Genomic DNA, 22,028 nt, shown 5'->3' on the forward strand with positions numbered 1-22,028 from the left:
GCCAGCATTGGACAGCAAAGGGATGTGCAGGCTCGTTGGGTTAGCCATGGAAAACGTAGGGTTAGAGGGCTAGGGTGCAGGGCTGGGTCTCAGTGGGTTGCTCTTTGGAGGGGTGGTGTGGACTCGATGGGCTGTATGGCCTACTTCCACACTGTAGGGATTCTACGATTCTATGTTGCTGTACAAGCATTCACATCTACGGTACGTGGCAGCAGCTTATGGGTCAAACACATTGAGTGTATTCAACCAAATGGTCATTTCTGGAAGTCCTTAGACTTTCCTTAGTTGAGTGAAGGGGACTACAGTCAGTCAGGGGTGTTTCCACACTTAGTCAATGACATTATCAATCTTAGTCTGAGGGCCTAGGGCAATAATGTCAAGGGGAATTATGAGTTACAGTCTGTGTGGTGTGGGTCAAAGTGGGAAACTCAGGTGTGAGGACTAGAACCAGTAAGCGGGCGTGCAGGGGGATAATGACTGTGAAGGGGGAAAATTTCAAATATAAGGATAGGTCTTAATGGTTTCCAACTGGTGTGCAGTGACAAGGTGGGAAATGTGCCACAAGATTTTTGGGAAACTGCATCGATCTACCCGGGCACTGATGTTGCACCTGGGTTTCCAATCTCCCCCAGAGCCTCGGCGCCTCTTACTGCAGGCAGTGTCTGCTGGCATCAGGCATCCCTATTGACTGCACATCCACAAGCATTCAGAGCCACACATGTAAATTTCCAATAACCATGTACACTTGGGGATTCGGCACATGTGCCATGGAGTTATTTGTCCCATTGAAGTGTGCCTTGATACTGAAAAGGTTGGGAACCACTGGAATCTGACAGCATGAATGGACACAGGGGGCCGTGTGCGCACGTGGGTGATTTGGCAAGGCACTGCCAGCCTGGAAAAAGAGAGGAATGAGTGGTGCTAGAAGTGGTTGGAAGAGCTGTTGGTAGTGGTGCAGGGTTCAATTGCCCTGAGTAACTGAGGAGAAGGAGCAAATGACGCTTAATAGCTTGGGAAAATAAGGAGGATGAAAGCTGTTGAAGAAGAGTGTTGTATGCAACAGTGGGTGTGGTAGACCACTAGCCTTAGGAGGGAGCTGTGTGCAACTCTAGTTAGTGTCTGTGAGGTAGCACAGTGAAGAGGGTGGAATTTACCGCTGTGAAGTACAGAAGCTCAGTGACCTTCTTTCTCTTTTACTGGGCTTTTCTTCTCACTGGGGGCACTCTACTTACCCGGGTGGTTATCTCAATCCAGGCTGGCACAGTCGACTACCATGGTCAATTTTGGCAGTTCAGAAGAAAGATAACAGTCCTCTTTTCCAACATCCCATAGTCTCTACATGTGAAATAGGATGCTAACTTCCCTTTCTCAGCCATCTTCTCTAGAATAGCAGGCAAGCAGCGGACAATGAATGCTAGTTCCTGACTTGGAGCATTTGAACTGGCTTAAATGCACTATAAGATCCAGGCAGTTGCACATAGTTCAATGGAAGAGGCACCATGGAACCCAGAACATAAATTAATGAGGTGGACAGTGGAAGAATGAAAGAGATTGTGGCATATGAATGGAAACCCTCTATGAACCTCTCTGAAAAGGACACAACCAAAATATGAGAAGCTTCAATCCTATCAGTTCTTTAATTTCGAACAGTTTTTTTGCTGACTTAAAGTATCTTTTTGTAACTTCCTGATCCCATCCTCACAAGTTACTGTGCTATCTAAGATCCAGTCATCTGTCCACTTGGAGATAGAAATCTTTGTGTGTCCTCAAACTCACTAATACCCATGCTGAAAAGCGGAGGTTCCATGACAAAGAACATGGTGAACATATTTGTCATATCCTTAAAAACAGTCAATCCTTTTACTAGTACTGTGACTCCTACCAACCACTGCATTTCAAAGGTCACTTCTAATTCTACGCACCCCATTTGTAACAATGCTGATTATGCTGCATCTTCCCAAAAGTCTTCATTTTCTCACTGCTTATCAAAATTTGATTTCAGTGCACAAAATCTGGCACAAATTTTACAGGGTGTAAGGGGAGGCATTAGAAAATCTGACTGCAAGAGGACTTAAAGAAAAGGCTAATCCACAACAATATTATGCTCTAAGAACCTTGTGCAGTCCCTGCAGTAGCAGGTCTCAGGGAGACTGTTGGGACTGCAAGCTTCTTGACACAGAAGACAGCATGGATCCTGGAGGCACGTAAGGCTCGATCTTTTTGGATGGGTTTTGGTGGCCAGGACACAAAGTAGGGTACAAATGATAAAATAACCTGATGCACTGGACACCCCTCCTTCCACTCTTTCAACAACTTTTCTTTCCCACTTTCCACTGTGCAACCTATTATGACAGTAAAGGCAGATTTTAGTTCTTAAGTGGCCATTAATTGACATCAAGAGTCTCAAATAGTGTCTAAGACCAAGCAGGTGGTGTGTGTCACATTCACACCCCAAATTACATGGGCTGTGTCAAGGATGGACAGAAGACCACCCACCAAGTCTACTGCAATAAACAATTCCAGCAGGGGTGTAAAATCCAGCCCAAAGTCAATGCCAGTTGCCTAAAACCAACTTCCAACAATTATACAACTCGTGTCCCAAAAAAGTTAAAAAGGTGAATCCCTCGAAAACCGCAGACAGAATTAAGGAGCAAAATATTTTCCACTTTTCTACCTAAGGATACAGTTCTACCATAAACTGTACAGAATATTGTCCTTCACACAAATCTAGCCATTACCAGGCAGGTGTGGTTCAGTAAATCAAACACTCACCTTTGAGTCACAGGTCTTTAAGTCAGGTCCCACTGCAGTGCCTGAGCACAGAAATCAAGGCTAGTGCTCCAACACAATACTGAGAGAACATTTTTGGAGATGCCATCTCTTCATAGTGATGGCAAACCAAGTCATACTTGACTATTCAGGTGGATATAAAAGATCTCACTATGTTACTTCAAGAAGAGCAGGAAGCATCCCCCCAGTGTTCTGGTCAATATTTATCCATTAATCACATCACTAAAACACTTTATTTGTTCATTTTCGCATTGTCGTTTGTGGAAGCTTGATAAGTGATAACTGGTTACCACATTTTCTGCATGACTACTTCAAAAAGCATTTAAATAGTTGTAAAGCACTCAAGACATCTGGTGAGCATGAAAAGGACAATATAGATGTAAGTTTTTTGTGTTACAGAGCACATAACACCTAAACCAATCTCAGAACACTTGTTGCTGACACTGTGTGCACAGAACAGTGTAATAGTCACTAAATTAAATTTTACATTTACATAAGATCAACATTGAGTAAGTTTTTACTTTGTTCATACCTTATTAACTGAAGTTGCAAATCTAAGTGGTCTCAATTTTAGTTTCAAAACTCGAGTATTTTCAAACAGGCATTGTTTGAAACACAAGACATGCAACTCAAACAAATCACAGCTGATGCACATTTAGTTTCCAAGACAGCAAGCTGACAAAAGAAAGCAACTGGAATTTACTCAGAGATAATGGGAACTGCAGATGCTGGAGAATCCAAAATAACAAAGTGTGGAGCTGGATGAACACAGCAGGCCAAGCAGCATCTTAGGAGCACAAAAGCTGACATTTCAGGCCTAGACCCTTCATCAGAGAGGGGGATGGGGAGAGGGAACTGGAATCAATAGGGAGAGAGGGGGAGGCGGACCGAAGATAGAGAGAAAACAAGACGGGTAGAGAGGAGAGTACAGGTGGGGAGGTAGGGAGGGGATAGGTCAGTCCTGGGAAGATGGACAGGTCAAGGAAGCAGGATGAGGTGGTAGGTGGGAAATGGAGGTGCGGCTTGATGTGGGAGGAAGGGATGGGTGAGAGGAAGAACACATTAGGGAAGCAGAGACAGGCTGGGCTGGTTTTGGGATGCAGTGGGGGGAGGGGAAGAGCTGGGCTGGTTTTGTGATGCAGTGGGGGGAGGGGACGAACTGGGCTGGTTTTGGGATGCAGTGGCGGGAGGGGAGATTTTGAAGCTGGTGAAGTCCACATTGATACCATTGGGCTGCAGGGTTCCCAAGCGGAATATGAGTTGCTGTTCCTGCAACCTTCGGATGGCATCATTGTGGCACTGCAGGAGGCCCATGATGGACATGTCGTCTGAGGAATGGGAGGGGGAGTTAAAATGGTTCGCGACTGGGAGGTGCAGTTGTTTGTTGCGAACCGAGCGGAGGTATTCTGCAAAGCGGTCTCCAAGCCTCCGCTTGGTTTCCCCAATGTAGAGGAAGCCACACTGGGTGCAATGGATACAATATACCACATTAGCAGATGTGCAGGTGAACATCTGCTTGATGTGGAAGGTCATCTTGGGGCCTGGGACGGGGGTGAGGGAGCAGGTGTCGGGGCAAGTGTAGCACTTCCTGCGGTTGCAGGGGGAGGTGCCAGGTGTGGTGGGGTTGGAGGGGACTGTGGAGCAGACAAGGGAGTCGCGGAGAGAGTGGTCTCTCCGGAAGGCAGACAAGGGTGGGGATGGAAAAGTAACTTGGGTGGTGGAGTCGGAATATAGATGGCAGAAGTGTCGGAGGATGATACGTTGTATCTGGAGGTTGGTGGGGTGGTATGTGAGAACGAGGGGGATCCTCTGGGGGCGGTTGTGGCGGGGGTGGGGTGTGAGGCATGTGTTGCGGGAAATGTAGGAGACTCGGTCAAGGGCGTTCTTGACCACTGCGGGGGGAAAGTTGCGGTCCTTGAACGTGGACATCTGGGATGTGTGGGAGCGGAATGCCTCATCTTGGGAGCAGATGCGGCGGAGACGGAGGAATTGGGAATAGGGGATGGAATTTTTGCAGGAGGGTGGGTGGGAGGAGGTTTATTCTAGGTAGCTATGGGAGTCAGTGGGCTTGAAATGGACATCAGTTTCTAGCTGGTTATCTGAGATGGAGACTGAGAGGTCCAGGAAGGTGAGTGATGTGTTGGAGATGGCCCAGGTGAACTTGAGGTTGGGGTGGAAGGTGTTGGTAAAGTGGATGAACTGTTCGAGCTCCTCTGGGGAGCAAGAGGTGGCGCCGATGCAGTCATCAATGTAACGGAGGAAGAGGTGGGGTTTGGGGCCTGTGTAGGTGCGGAAGAGGGGCTGTTCCATGTAACCTACAAAGAGGCAGGCATAGCTTGGGCCATGTGGGTACCCATGGCCACCCTCTGTCTGTAGGAAGTGGGAGGAATCGAAAGAGAAGTTGTTGAGGGTGAGGACGAGTTTGGCTAGGCGGATGAGGGTGTCAGTGGAGGGGGATTGGTCGGGCCTGCGGGACAGGAAGAAGCGGAGGGCCTGGAGGCCATCTGCATGAGGAATACAGGTGTATAGGGACTGGACATCCATGGTGAAAATGCAGTGTTGGGGGCCAGGGAATTGGAAGTCCTGGAGGAGGTGGAGGGCGAGGGTGGTGTCACGGATGTAGGTGGGGAGTTCCTGGACCAAAGGGGAGAAAATGGAGTCGAGATAGGTGGAGATGAGTTCGGTGGGGCAGGAACAGGCTGAGACTTTGGGTCAACCAAGGCAGGCAGGTTTGTGGATTTTGGGAAGGAGATAGAAACGGACTGTGCAGGCTTGGGGAACAATGAGGTTGGAGGCTGTGGATGGGAGGTCCCTGAGGTGATGAGGTAATGGATGGTATTGGAGATGCACTCCAGCCTCTAAGCCACATGAACATCAGTAAAAAAAATCCTTTTAAGAAAATAACAAAACAAACAATTACTTGTTCTGGACTGCATCTATAATCAGTAAGGGCTAGATTATATAGTTGTGGTGTGACGATTTGTTCCTGTGAATTTAGCAAAATGGTTTGATTCTGTAATGAAATTTGTTTTAAGTCAAAACTAAATTGTAGGTGCTGTATATGTAGCTTCACCAAAATCATCAGCATATTCATTATTTTGTTCCAGTTGATCCGTGTCTATGATGGAATGCATGTAATATTAAAACATCTGGAAAAAGTTACGACATTTTAAAACAAGTTTTTTTAAAAAAACAAATCTAAGGATCCAGCTTATAATTTTTTTGTTCATTTTCTAATTTGCAGAATTGCATCATGTCATCTGCATTTAATATGGTAACGAAATTTGAACAGATGTAAAATTTAAACAGTTTACATTCTTTAGATTGTACATGTCTCTTTGGCGTGCTATTAAGTAATTTCCCAAGTTCAACACATCGTGCTTACATCACAGATATTGCACAGTTCCAATCCATTAAGTAAGTCAGGAAGTTCTTATATTTCAACATACATTGAATCCTGAACCAATTTGTACTTTTTTCTTAATTTATGCAACAGCAATCTCAAAATTAGAAAGCCCAAACAGGAATCACACAAAGATGTATAAAATGAATTTGTTGATTATGTAGTTTAAACAGTTATGAAGATATTCATTTATTGTAATGTTTATGTGATACTAGGAAAATTCAAAGGTTTGAGTAAAAAGAATTTTTGATAATAGCACGTCTGTATCACGAAAATGTGGAAGATCATGTTATCAATTGCTAATTGACAATGGATTGCCTTCTGGAAGTGCAAATTCTTTTCAATTCCTCATCTAACTGCATTTTTCTTACTAGGGAACAGTGTGGCAAAATCCAAGAACCACCAGTAGCCCCAGTTCCTAATTCAACCAGATTTATATGGAGCCATAATCACCGTATTCAATAAAATAGTTGAGGTCTCAGTCAGAAATAATAGATTGGCTTCACAAAACATGAGAAACATGGTTAACTACTCCTCAAAGACTGAAGTCTCAAGGCAGTGGTCATGTAGGATCAGTTGTAGTAGGCAGGCTACATTGTCCGCAGGCCTGACACAAAACCACCAAAACAGTGCTCTACTCCAAGTTCTGCAATGATGAACAATCACTAGGAGGGCAGAGGAAATGTCACAAAGACACCATGAAAGCCTCCCTGTACAAATTCGACATTGATACATGGGAATCGCTTGCCCTAAAGCACACAAACTGCAGAAGAGGCATCTGCGAAGACAGCAACCACTTTGAGTAGAGCACGTGGAGGCCAAGCACAAGCATCAGAACGAGGGTGTAGAATGCAGAGTATCCCAGCCCCCACTGCAAACACCACATGCCCACCTGGGGCATAGTCTGCAGCTCCAGGGTCAGAGAATCCAGACACCACAGAATGCACTCCCCTGGTGTGAAACCAAGCCATCCTTGCCCCTGAGAAACTGCCAAAGAAGGAGAATGGTAGCATGCGATGTACGGCCAGTGGCAACCCGTCAACACACAGGTAAGTGAAACAGTTCTGATGATATTTAGAGCAATATTATCTAGACAAACAAAATAAAAAGAATACACTATTTTCACTCATGATTTGGATGAAATATATAGTACGCGTTATGAACAAAGTTCTGAAGATATTAACAGGAAAGTGCAGGGTAGATAAACTATTTCCATTGGTTAAAGGTTCTAGAACTAGGGGGCACAGTCTGGGAATTAGAGCTAGACTATTCAGGAGAGATGTTAGGAAGCACTTCTACACACAAAAAGGTGGTTTGGAACTCTGTTCCACAAAGGGCAGATTATGCTAGATTAGTTGTCAGTTTTAAATCTGAGAGAGGTGAGCCCATGTGAAGTATTGGTATTAAGGGATATAGGCCAAAGATGTATATGGAGTTAGGCCACAAATAAGCCATAGCCTCACTGAATGGTGAACCAGGCTCAAGCAGCTGTTCCTATGTTTCTATTTAGTATGAAACCAAAACAGCAGTTTCATTTCTTTATAGCAATTATAAAAATTGCTTTGCAAAAATAAATACAGTATAAATAATTATGTAAATAAATAATCTTATTGAACAGCAGAGGAGGCGGAGGGGCTGAATGGCCTACTTCTGCTCCTACTTCAAATGCCCATATATTTGTTCAATGTTGAGTTTATCTGGAACCATACCAAAACAATTTAATTCCTGACCCCTCTCAACATTCAAGATACAGATAGAGAGCATTTCTCTGGAAAGAAAAACTAACAAAAACCTTGACAATGGACAATGAAAGTTGCACTGCAAATCACACCTCTTGTAACAAAGGAATGCATCTTGATGGTATGCTGTTTCCCATAGAGTTACCATATGTCAAGAGCACTGTAGACAATTCAAATGCCAAAAGCCGCTTCCAAAACAAATACAAATTTTAAAAAGCAAATCTATGTCACCATTTAGTATCTATAAAAGTACAATATGGTATTTTGTTTCATTTCATCTGACGAATACTACTTTACATTTAAAATGAAAAATACAGCAAGTGTAAATTTGCCTACTCTAAGGCCGCAATCACACCCTACCAATTCCCTCCCCCTCAATACCGTAATAATGTCCATTTATAGAAACACTGAATACACAACCTAATTATCCTAAATATGAAACAAGAGTTCATTTTATGGTGCACATATCAAAGAATCATATATTAAAATATGTTGTCTTTAAGTAATCTGGATCTAGTTTTAGACTCTGAAGTTTGCTTCATACAGTAAAGCTACAGTTCTGTTTTTAGAACCATGTTAGAAAGTGCTGACTGTAACAAAAACTATTTTGTATTATGCCCTGCTGCTGGCAATGTGGTCTCTTGGAACCATGCCAAGGACATTCCCATGTTGAAAATCTGGTTGGCGCTGAATTAACAAAGCCTATGCAAAATGGTACACATACAGATTGTTTTCATTAAATAAAAGGTTTGAACTAGCTGACGAAAATAAAACAAAAGAATACACTGTATCCATACTCGAAGCCAGGTTTATATATTATGTGGTAACAGCAGAAGAATTTTAATTTTTTTAAAGGAAGTAATATAAGTCTAAAGGATATCCATTGAACTGAGTGAAAAGTACATTTAAAAGTTGATGTAGGAAGAACTTATTTACTCAGAGAGTTTGGTACAATATACACAGTTTCGGAAGCAACTCTCATGACTTTTATTAATTTCTTATATTGATAACGCATGTCCACAAACAGAAGTAATCCATTCAGCCCATCAAGCCTGCTCTAACATTTAACATGAGCATAGCTGATCAAACATTTCAATGTCTCTTGACCACATTATAATCCTTTACATTTAGGATAATCAAAAAAAAGTAAACTTATTCAATTCTTATTAAACTGCCCTCTGGGGTACAGAATTCCAATGATTCACAACCCTCTGAGTGAAAAAACTCTCCCATCTCAGTCCTAAATGGCATTCCCCATATTGTTAAATTGTGACCCCTGGTTCTAAACTCTCCCACCAGGGGAGATATCTTACCCATAACTACCCTATCTATCCCTTTAATTATTTTGTAGGCTTCAGCAAGATCACTTCTCATTCTTTGGTACTCCAGAGAATACAGGCTCAGTTTCCCAATCTTATCACATAGCTGTCCCACCATTCCACATAAAAGTCTGATGAATTTTTGTTACACTCCGTCTATGGCAGTAATATCTTTCCTGAGATTAGGAGACCAAACTGCACGCAGTCCTCTATTTGTGGTCTAGTCAAGCTCCTTCACATTTGAAGCAAGTGCTAATTTTATTGGTCCAATGCTATAAAGTAAATAGAAGACACCAATTTCATCTACTTGTGGAAAGAAACATTCCCAAAATGGTGGAAAGTAATCTATTATTGATTATAAGACATAAGAATATTCAATGTTTTGAAATAAAAATATCATTTTAATTGTTGCTTTGAGTGAATGAATTACTTAACACATTTTATATGAACTGCAGATGACAGCGAGAAATATTACAGCACGTGTCAGCAAACACTAAATAGATCATGCATCAGATAGATTTTCTACTTGCAATACTACTTTATAGCCTTCTTTATTCACGTGTTTGAATAGATAAACTGCTCCCAGAATTCTGTTCAGTGAAACATTGCAAAGTTAAGTGATGGAGTTTTGTTTTAAACTTTACAAATTTAGGGCATTTTAATAGAAGTTCATGTTTGAAGTCAATAACATTTTTTTCATAAAATAATCTTAGAAGTTATTTGAATTGTCTGGCAATTCAAAAACATGTGTATTAACGTGACAACAAGCCATAAGAGCCAAAAAAATTTCAGTTTTCCAATCAGCTCAGTGGTACACCAACAACTTTAAGCATTACTATTCTCAGTTTATGTCAATTAGAATCTAACATAAGCCAAACCAATTTGCAACAGGGCTCTGCAGAGTATTTGGTGTCACTTAATCTAATTCAGAGATTGATCTGGCCATTTTCCAATTTGCAAATTCCAAACACTGGGCTTTATTAAGCTAAACATATTTTCAAATGACTGAAATGTTAGTGAAAAAGGTCCTTGTGTCACAACACCACCAAGTTTATTACTATGATATTTGATCTTCAAATTTAAATAAGTCAATGAGAGTTTTTTTTTCATGAAGTTGTTGCCTAGTAATGGGTTATCATCCACCTACCCTGTGATCAGGTCTAGTTGTTCACACTTAGAAAGAATCTGAGATTCATCATGAACCGCAAGACATTCACTAAATATTTTGTACAAATGTTAAATCTTCCAAATTGTTCGAAACAGAAACATTCAATCCAACTCTCCTCAAACACTGTAACATTTATTCTACTCAAAGCAAAAAGTGGCATACTGGGACTGTCAATGGGCTAATAATCCAGGGGCCCCTGGGTAACCACCTAGGTGCATGGGTTCAAATGCCACCATGGCAGCTGGTGGAACTTAAATTCAAGTAATTTTTATTTGAAATGTGGAATTGGAAGCTGGTCTCAGTGATGATGACCATGAAATAACTATCGATGACTGTGGTTCACTAAATTCCTTTAAGGAAGGAAAAGGTGCCATCCTTACCAAATCTGGCCAAGTGACTCCAGATTCACAGCAATGTGGCCAACACTAAATTGCCAAACCAGCCAATCAATTCAAGGGCAAGTAGTGATGGGCAGCAAATGCTGGCTTTGACAGAGATGTCTACATCCCACTGAAGAATTAGTTTTAATTTTGAATTGCCTGCATGTAAACATCTGCAATTTCAGAATATTACTTAATTTACAAGTACGATAAGTATGATCCCCAAGCAAATCCACAGGTTAATAAAGGTGAAGGATTATTACTTACTTGAACCTAGCACTGACTACGTTTGTCAGATTGTGAGCGTGACATTCAGTTCTATATGAACTTTCAGTTCTTGCCACAGACTTCATTCCCCACTTTAGTTGAACCCGACCATTTGCAATCTTTTTTCCTATTTGGGCCTGAGCTGATATTTCAGCTGTGGGAGTGGCTCAGAGAGGGCACTCAACAGAAGGGCAGTGGGGTAGGTCTCAGCAGGTTTCCTCTTCCCATTACCAGATCTTGCAATCAAGCACCAAGTGTCATTGAATGAGAGATTATTCACACTGAGAGCACTTCCCGTAGGCAAGTTCCCTGTCTGCCATTGTGTTAATACCAAAAATGGTGGGGCAAAGCTGTTGGAGTCATTAATTGCCCATCTAAGCCTCAATCAATGGCAGCCATCCAGATGCTTTCCCACCATGGGCTTAATCAGGATGAAGGCAGAAAGGCTGTGAGGTAACTACTAGCTCACTCCTCTCTGATCACATATCCCTCATCCCCAAAACCACCACGCAGCTGGGAATTATATTCTGTTCCTACCTCTTCCACAATCTACAGCCCTACAAACAATGTTCTTCCACACCAGTTTCCTTAACATCTGTTATTGGGTAACGGTTAGAGTCTATTATAAAGGATGCAATAGCAGAGCATTAATAAATATATAATATGATCAAGCAGAGTCAGCAGAGCTTCATAAAGGAGAAATCATGCCTGATAAGTTTACTAGAATTCTTTAAGTGGGTAACATGCAGGATACACAAAGGGGAAGCAGTGCATGTAATATATTTGGATTTTCAGAAGGCATTTGATAAGATGCTACCTATTAGGTTACTTGATGAGGCCCCATGGTGTTGGAGGTGGTAATATAAGCATGGACAGAGGATCAGCTAACTAATAGAAGATGGAGAGTTGGGATAAGAGGGAATTTTTAGACTGGCATTGTATAACTGGTGGTATGTCACAGGAATAAGTGCTGAGGTTACAGTTATTTACAATGTATATTACTGACGTGGATGACAGAAGTGAATGTACTTTAGCCAAGTTTGTTAATAATGCAAAAACAGGTGGGAAGGCAACTGGTGAGGATGATGCAAAAGGCCTGCAGAGGGATACAGACAGATTAAGTGAGTAGGCAAAAACTTTGATGCCACTCCCTCCCTGCCCATCTCAGCATCTATTTCTTCCTTTAAGAACTTTCTTAAAACCTAACTCCTTAACCAAGCTTTTTTGTAATCTATCTGAATGGACTGCTCCCCATCCCAGAGAAGTGGATTTGAAGGTGGCACCTGAAAATAAGGGTGCTGGGCCAGCAGCCTTATACATTCTGCCTCCAAGGTGTCATGCTGGAGCTGGATGAGAATTAGCATTGACTCCGTGTCCCGTAGTCGATAACCGTCAATTAAGAACCGTATGATGGCAACAGAGAGGACTCCGCTAGGATCTTCCTGGCACCAGAAATGTTTTCTGTCAAGTGCTGTGTCTGACAACTCCATGAAGGCAGACGCTTGGCAGCAGGCCACGTAATCTTTGCAGCAGGGGGCTCTACACTCCAATAATAGTGCCATTGGCAGGGAAGGCCTCACCGATGCCCCAGTAAAATCTTCCAGAAGGCTTTTTCTCTACCTTAACAGACCTACCAATTTTGACTCTTCATTTCTCAAATGTTACATATGTTTCCAATGACACCTCCATTTTAAGGCATTAACATGCAATCCTTTCTGCTGGAGGGACGCCCATCCCTTCCACTGGGAGTACTGTCTTTCATTTGCTGCTGCAGTCAATTGGGAGGCCCCAACTGAAGATAGCCTGTCATCCAGTGATCCCATCAGCATCTCTTTTTGTCAATTACGTCTGATAACATTTTTGAAAAGTCTCAGGCATTTCAACGTGTTAAAGGTACTATGACAATGCAATTTGTTCATAAGCTATAGAAACAATTGAGGTTTGACATTTTGTTTTCGTACTAAGTCAGCCAGCCTTAGAGCAGCAGTGATGATGGAAAAATTGGCTTCAGCATCCCAGGACTGGAAAAGTGGAAGAAAATTACTCAGGCTGAGTTTCTGCTTGAAATTTGTGTGTGTCACTATGATAATTTGGTGGTCAGGTAACCTTACGATATTTATTGATTCAGCTTCTAAACCAAGAAAAAGCATCTGAGCAAAGATCACTAATACCCATAAAGCACAAGGCAGCATTTTCAAGACAAAAAGAGTAAGGAGTGAAAAAAAGATGAATAAATGTCCTATTTCAAGACACATGTATTAACTTAATCTGCAGCAATCTATGTTTCAGTCTTCATAACATTTAGGATCACTCCTTTAGCATCTCAAACAGATTTACCCAGGAGGTAATAGAGCCAAATAGCCACAGAAATCTAAAGGTTTCAACATAGGACTATGCTAAATCAGTGGATCACCATTAGGATGATGGTGTGGGGGAAGAGGGAGCTAAACTTGCCTTCAGCAAACCTTGTCTAGAGTGGGGAAACCAACCATTGAGGTCACTCTGATGTCTGTTCATGACTGCATGTGGATTGCATTCCAGTGATGACAGCTTCAGGCCAGTGTTGACACAATACAACACAGTACAATACAGCACAGGAATGGGCCCTAATCCTTATTTAGACTCGCTACTTATTGCCCCTACGCAGTTTGTAACCCTCTATTTGCTTCCCATTCATGTGTCTATCAAGATACGCCTTAAACATTGCTAACATGCCTGTTCCCATCACGTCTACTGGTAGTGCATTCCAGGCTGGCACTACCCTCTGTGTGAAAAGTTTTCCCTACACGTCTCCCGTAAATGTTCCCCCTCTTAACTTGACCATATAGACTCTTGTAATTGACCTTTCCATCCAGGGAAAAAGCTTCTGACTGTCCACAGTACCTCTGCCTCTCATAATTTTGTAGATCTCTACAAGACTGCACCCTCGGCCTTCAACTTTTCAATGAAAATGATCCGGGTTTATCCAACCTCTGCTCATAACTGAAATTCTCCAGACCAGGCCTGAAGCAACCAGGTAAAGCTTCCCTGCGCCCTCACCAAAACATCAACATCCTTCCAGAAGTGTGGCGACTAGAACTGCATGCAATGTTCCAAATGTGACCAAACTAAAGTTTTATACAGCTGTAACATAACTCACTACCATTTATATTCAATGTCCGGCCGATGGAGACAAGCGTGATGTATGCCTTCTTGACCACCTTATTGATCTGTGTTACCAGTTTCAGAAATCTTTGGACCTTATGTCCAGATCCCTCTGCATATCAGTACTCCAAAGTGTTCTGCCATTTATTGTATAATTCACCACAAATTTGATCTTCCAAAATACATCACCTCACATTTGTCCACATTAAACTCCATCTGCCATTTCTCTGCCTATATCCTGGAGTATCCTTTGACAATCCTCCTCATTCTCTGCAACGCTGCCAATTTTGGTGTCATCCACAAACTTACTAAATCAGATCTCTCACTATTTTCCTCTAGATGATTTATATACATTGCACACCACAAAGGTCCCAGCACTGATCCCTGCAGAACATGACTAGTTACTGATCTCCATTTTAAAAAACACCCTTCCACTGCTTTTCTCTGCCTTCTGTAACCAAGCCAGTTTTACATCCATCTAACCAACTCATCCCGAACCCCACAAGACTCTGTCTTTGGTACCAGCCTGCCATTGTGTACGTTATCAAGTGCCTAACTAAAGTCCATGTAGACAACATCCTCCACCTTTCTCCCATCAATCATTCTTGTCACCTCTCAAAAAATTCAATCTAGTTGATGAGACATGATCTTCCCTGCAAAAGCCCATGCAGCCTATCACTAACAAGTCCATTTGCTTCCAAATGTGAATAAATCCTGTCTCTCAGTATCTTCTCATACAGCTTCCCTATCACTGATATCAGCCTTACTGGTCTGTAATGACCTGCATTATCTCTGTTTCCATTCTTAAACAAAGGTAAAATACGGGACATTCTCCAATCCTGTGTAACTGCGCCTGGTGCCCAAGAGGTGATGTTCCCAGATTCACTGTTGAGGTTTACATGAATAGTGGTTGCTGATCACAGAATAGAATTATAGAAGCCCTGCTGTGTATAAGCAGACCCATTGAGTTCACACCGGCTCTCCAAACAGCATCCCACCCAGACTCACCTCCCTGAAACTCTGCGTTTCCCATCTTTAATCTACCTAGCCTGCACATCCCTGGACACTACGGGCAATTTAACATGGCCAATCCACCTAACCTGCACAACTTTTGAAATATGGGAGGAAGCAGGAGCACCCAGAGGAAACCCACGCGGACCCAGGGAAAACATGCAAAGTCCACAGAGTGGAATCAAGGCTGGGTCCCTGGTCCTGTGAGGCAGCAGTGCTAACCACTCAGTCACTGTGCACCCCAAGATGTCCTACATTCTTTTCTAATTTAGAAATCATATTTCATATTTAATATTCCTTAAGTATTCCTGATACTCTGGTACAACTATCACTTTAGTGATGCTGAGCTTCAGCTACACGCACCTATACATTTACAACCTGACCCTGTTTCAAAGGTGCACCATGATGTTTGTTATTCTAACTGATCAGGATGAAAACATTGCTAGGTAGGTTTGCAGTGCATGAAATAACCCGTGAACAACGCAAGCTTGAACCTTCAATAACAGAAACATTCTAATCTACTACAGAAGTACAATATTACTCAGTATAAGGCAACAAAAAGCCACAGCAGTAAAAACTGATACAAATCACAAAATATTTAACAGAACATTTCAATCATCACAGGAAACGTGCTTTACTTTCTCAGCATGAGATTTTACATTTCATTTTTGCTCTCATATCAGTATTACATGGAACAACTTCACGTATACTCATCAAAAACAATCAGGAACGCAAAAAGAACTATTAAGAAATTTACACATTTAACAAGGCTCAAAATACTCATTTCCATTCATGAGAAGCACAAATGAGGTCATTTTGATCCTCATGCCTGCACCAGTGCTTTGTAAGAGATGTCCAATTTAGTCCCACATCCTAGCCTTTTCACCAAAACCCTGCAAATTAGTTCGCTTCAAGCCCACATACCTAATAGACTTTTGAAAGTTCCTATTGATTCTGCTTTCATCACCCTTTCAGATAATGTATTCCAGATCTTACCAACTTTGTAAAAAATCCACTCATTTCCCAACTAGTTATTTTGCGAAATTATTTTACCTTCCTGACTTCTATTTATTAATTCACTTGCTAAATGTAACAGGTTCTGCCCATTGTTCTATCAAACCCTCTTATAATTTGTTCTATAATTACAAAAACGACAACTGTTCAATGGGCTGTTCATATTAAATGTCAGGATACCTCTTTATTGAAAGACACATCTGTATGTGAGGAGACTATGTTCTTGGTAATTTGTGTTACCAATAACAATATTATCTACTCTCATTCAGAGTCACTTTTCAATCTCGCTGGAAATTAAGATTCAGCTAATAAACAGCGATTTAAGTGATCAGTAAATAGAATACTGCAATCAATGTTAGAAAACTTACATAAATAATTCTGAAGTTTAAAGTAGATTTCTCAACATTTACATCCAGGTAATAATATCCAATTTCAATTGTTGCTTCATAAACTAAAAATGAAAACATTACTTAGGCAACATAAAAGCAAAATACTGTGGATGATGGGAATCAGAAACAAACACTGAAAACGCTGGAGACACTCAGCATGTCTGGCAGCATCTTTGGAGACAGTAACAGGGTCAACATTTAAAGTCTGATATGACTATTCTTCAGAACTGAAAAGGGTTGAAAAATGGTCCTCGGTGATAGCAAGAACTGCAGATGCTGGAGTCAGAGTCAACACAGCATGAAGCTGGAGGAAGACGGCAGGTCAGCGTTAGCATCAGCATCAGAGGAGCAGGAAAGTCAACATTTCGGGTCAGGACCCTTCTTCAGATCAGTTCTGAAGAAGAGTCCCAACCCGAAACATCAACTTTCCTACTTCTCTGATGCTGTCGGACCTGTTGTGTTCTTCCAGCTCCACACTGGAAAATAGTGCTTATGCTTTTGACAGAGAGGAAGGAGCCAAAGGATAGATGGTGTGGAGGCCATGTGCAAAAGGTAAAGGGGTTACTAATTGTGGTGAAAGAGAAATAGAGATGTAAACTGGGTATACATTTAAGAGTGAAAGGGGGAAAATGGATGTTCTTTACTGAGAGGAAAGTAAACAAGGCACAAACAAGACTGGGTGAGGGGATTGTGAAACATAACAAAAATGAAGGACATCATGTGATCAGGCTCTGACGTTGTGGAATTCAATATTGGAGTCCTGGATGCTATAATATGCCTAAGTAGAAAATGAGGTGCTGTTCTTCGAGTTTGCGTTGTGCTTCAATGGAACAGTGAAGCAGGCCCAGGTGAGAAATGTTAACGAGTGAGCAAGATGGCTTATTGAAATGTAAGATAAAACGGTGTGAAGCTGAATGAACACAGCAGGCCAAGCAGCATCAGAGCAGCAGGAAAGTTTGACGTTTCAGGTCGAGGCCCTTCTTCAGAAATCATTCCTGCTCCTCTGATGTTGCTTGGCCTGCTGTGCTCATCCAGCTTCACACCGTGTTATCTCAGGTTCTCCAGCATTGGCAGAAACCTACTACCTCTATTGAAATGTAAGGTCAGGTTCATTATTATGGACAAGGTGAAGATGTTCCACAAGGCAGTCACCCAGTCTTTGCTTGGACTCACCAATATAAAAGAGACAGAGTGTGATCAGTGAGTACAGTAAATCAGACTGAAAGAAATACAAGTATATGGTTATTATGTTTTCAGATGACCTCAAAATTGGATGTGTAGTAGACAGCAAAGAAGGGCACCTCAGAGTACAATGGGATCTTGTTCAGATGGGCCAATGGGCCAAGGAGTGGCAGATGGCATTTAATGTAGATAAACATGAGTTTCTGCATTTTGGAAAAGCATATCAGGGCAGGAATCATACACTTAATGGGAAGGTCCTGGGAGTGTTGCTGAACAAAGAGACCGCGGAGTGCAAGTTCATAGTTCCTTGAAAGTGGAGTCGCAGGTAGATAGGATAGTGAAGAAGGCATTTGGTACACTTGCCTTTATTAGTCATCGGATTGAGTATAGGAGTTGAAAGGTCATGTGGCAGCCGTACAGGACATTGATTAGGCCCCTATTGGAATAGTGCACACAATTCTGGTCTCTCTGGTATATGAAGGATGTTGTGAAACTTGAGAGAGTTCAGAAAAGATCTACAAGGATGTTGGAGGGTTTGACCTATAGACAGAGGTTGGATAGGCTGGGGCTATTTTCCCCGGAGTATCGAAAGCTGAGGGTTGACCTTCTCGAGGTTTATAAAATCATGATAGACATGGATAGGGTAAATAAACAAGGTCTTTTCCCAGGGATGGTACTGTGCAAAACTAGAGGGCATAGGTTCCAAGTGGGACTGGAAAACTTCAAAAGCGATAAGGAGCACTTTTTCACACAGAGGGTGGAGCATGTATGGAATGAGCTGCCAAAGGAAGTGGTGGAGGCTGGTACAATTACAATGTTTAAAAGACATCTGGATAGGTATATGAATTGGACGGATTTAGAGAGATATGGGCCAAATGCTGGCAAATGGGACTAGATTTATTTAGGATATCTGGTTGACATGGACAAGTTGGATCAAAGGGTCTGTTTCTGTGCTGAGGATCTCTATGACTGTAAGTAAAAGGCTGCTTCACCTGGAAGGTTTGGGACATTGGAGAAAGGGAAGGGAGGAGGTGATTGGGCATGCGTAACACTTTCTGCAATTGCTTGGCTATGAAGTGTTAGGAGTGAGGAAGTGTGGGCCAATGTATCATGGAGTGAACAGTCCCCGCTGAAAGTGACAGTGGAGGAGAAGGAAAGATGGGTTTGTGTGGTAACATCCTGCCGGATGTGGCAGAAATGGCAGAAGATGATACTTTCCATGTGGAGACTAGTGGAGTAGCCAGTGAGGATGAGGGGAATCCTTTCATTGTTCTGGGAAGGAGGGAAGGTGTTAGCATAGAAGTGCAGAAGATGGATCAGACTCACCAGGTCTTGCACTGTCATGCAGACAGAAACAGAATTAATGCTTCAAGCTGATGATCTTTCATCAGAACTCACCGACAAGAGATCATTGACCTAAAAAGATAACAAATAAAACCTATTTCAAATGCCTGACCAATGACAACTAAGTTCCCACCCATAACCCATCTGCCATAAATCTAAATCTATTACTAAATCTCTCAATCGTTCCAGTCATTCCTCTGGATGACAGCCAGTATTTTACTGCCTGAAAAGCCTAGGCTTAATTGCTCTTCCAAACTCTTTCAAGATAAAAACAGGGTGTAATTATAAATTTGTCTTCCTCAATGTTAAAACAAAACTGTTTGCTTTCATTTGTGATGGTTCCAATTCCTACATAGTAACTGAAGCTTGTGAAATATACAAAAACTGAGCAACAGCAACTTTCATTTAACACCTCGAGGCTCTTTTCTAGAGCGTAATCAAACACAGAATAATAACAAATTTTAGGCATATTGAGATACCCTAACACACTTCACAGGTACATTAATAAACAAAATACTAGACCAATCTACAAAAGCTATTACACCAGAGTTTGGTCAAAAAGGTAGGTGTCAAAAAAACCATTAACAAAGGAAAGTGAAGACTCAGAAGTGTAGGGAGGGATTTCCAGAGCTTCTAATTTAGACAACTGAAGGCATGGCCACCGATGGTCGAGGAATTATAATGGGGAATGCGTAAGAGACCAGAATTAGAAAAGATCAGATATCTCAGAAAGCTGTAGGTTGATGACCACAGAGTTTGGGAGACAAGGCTGCAGAGGAATTTGGAAAAGAGGATGAAATCAGTCATCCATAAAGAGAACAAAAAACTTGCTCAAATTAGAGGAGGTTTCGAGGGGGATCTAAATGAATGGGAAGTGGAGAGATTTAGGGATGGAATTCACTAGCCTATGGTCCAAACAGTTGAAGCCACATCACTAATGAATGGGAGTGGATAGATGGTGAGAGCTGGCAAAATGCAAGAGTTCTCAGAAGGCTATAAAACTCAAAGAGGTTAGAGGGAGCAGCGAAACAACAATTTGAAAACAACAGTAAGAATATTATAATGGGCATACTTGGGGACAGTGGGCAAATCAAATTCAGCAAGCACAGGGATGATGTGAGTTAGGATATGACAGTATTGTTTTGGATGAGCCTAAATCTGATAATGTGAAAGATCGGAGTATGTAATTTGGTAACTGCAGTTGGACCAAGTGGGCTGTTCCTGCTCTTTTTGACTATGACACTAATTACTCCAAAACATCTTTATCAATGTGATAATTACAGAAAATAACAGAAGCGAAAAAGGAACTACTCTCTGAAAACAGGACTACACAACAGTGGTGATTGAACGTCACTTTATTATACACAATAGGCTTTAAACTATTGACATGTGACACCATGTACCGTACAGTACTAAAAATATACCATCACATGCCAATCTGGATATGCAATATCAGCAGAAACACTACTCTATCAGCTATAAATGGAAATATAATGACTTAACAGAACAATGTTCAAATTTGGTAAGAATCACAATCATGTGTTACATTTCCTACTGAGTTTCCAACATAAAAACTTTCTGTTGGTCAATCCTGATTTTGTTTCAGCAAAGTCTGGCAACCACGATCCTAAATTATTCATTCCTGCTTTGTTTTTATGCAGTCATAGCCTGTGATTCAACATGTTTTACTCACAAAAGCCCAATTCTCCATTATCACTTAAGTTTCACTAATAAGCCATGTCCTTGAGAATTAACTGTAAGGCTTTCATCTTCCCTTCAGATTTATATTTAGCCATTCATTACCTTGCTGCTCACCATAAGCACCTAGACCCTGAACATACCAAATACTCCCCTGATAACTGTCTATTGCTTTTCTTCATCTTTGGTTACTCCTTCACCCACTATCGTCTTAAACTCCTAGACTGCCAAGATATCCTATATACATAAGTGCTAGATTGGTACTGATCTATAGTTATAAACACAATTAGTTGACCAATAAATTTAGCCAGCTGTGGAATAATACCACGTTCTATTTATATTCTATGTATTTTATGTATGCAGTAGTTACCACCTATGGTGAAATAAGTACTCCTACAAACATCCAAATTCCTGCATTGTTTACCTGTTATGTGTCAAGATCTAGATAAGTCTTTCCCAGTGTGACCTTATTTCTACAATTGACCTACCCAAGGCTGTACCAGCATAAACAGTGACTGTTGTTTATGGGTCGTTATTCACAGAACAGTAACTGAATGCAAATTTATGTAACTCCTATTCATAGGGTCACACAAAGAAATACCAGTCTTTCTGCAGTTCCATTCTCACATATTTAAGCAAGGACAGCATCAGAATTGGTGGTGTATTTTAGGCTGTTGTGTACAGATTGCTTGCCAGATCAACAGCACAAAACACAGTGGATCTCTTTGTATAGTCCTCCAACATTTCCTGGTCTGATATATAATGTTATGAAAGATTGTTGATATTTCATTCACAAATAAAACATCCCAATTACAAAATGTTTTCTTGTTCAACCCCACAAATAATCGTAGGAGTGGTAGGGAGATAGTCCATTGTGTACTATGGCGCACAATATTCCCACATCCATTTAGAAAGGTGCCCCCAGGGATCACTACAGACAAAAATCAGAATCATCACTGTGGTAGTCACATGACACCATACTTTTCAGTGTTACATCCTGAGTGTCTTATCAAACAGATATGTGAATCAACACAGACACTCTAAATGATTCCCAAAACTGAAGACCAAGGACAGGTTTGGGTCAGTTCTGGGAGATTTATATTTTTGTACTTCCAGTTCACAAAATAAAAGGTACACTCTTCTCAATCTCAAATGAGTTTCCACTTAATTTTATGTGTGC

At 41.4% G+C, this 22,028-nt stretch overlaps 1 protein-coding gene across 7 annotated transcripts in view; it reads right to left on the bottom strand.

Moving 5' to 3' along the window:
- raf1b (Raf-1 proto-oncogene, serine/threonine kinase b) overlaps positions 1-22,028 on the bottom strand; it is a 92,836-nt gene that overhangs the window by 68,559 nt on the left and 2,249 nt on the right. For 3 of the 7 annotated variants that reach the window (XM_059649844.1, XM_059649842.1, XM_059649843.1), the window contains exon 2: positions 19,133-19,222. The exons of the other annotated variants lie outside the window; for them this stretch is intronic. The gene's annotated coding sequence lies outside the window, so the exon portion shown is untranslated. The remainder of the gene's footprint in view (positions 1-19,132; positions 19,223-22,028) is intronic. 7 annotated transcript variants of the gene reach the window in all.

The sequence above is a fragment of the Stegostoma tigrinum genome, chromosome 11 (assembly GCF_030684315.1).
Source record: "Stegostoma tigrinum isolate sSteTig4 chromosome 11, sSteTig4.hap1, whole genome shotgun sequence".
Classification (NCBI taxonomy): domain Eukaryota; kingdom Metazoa; phylum Chordata; class Chondrichthyes; order Orectolobiformes; family Stegostomatidae; genus Stegostoma; species Stegostoma tigrinum.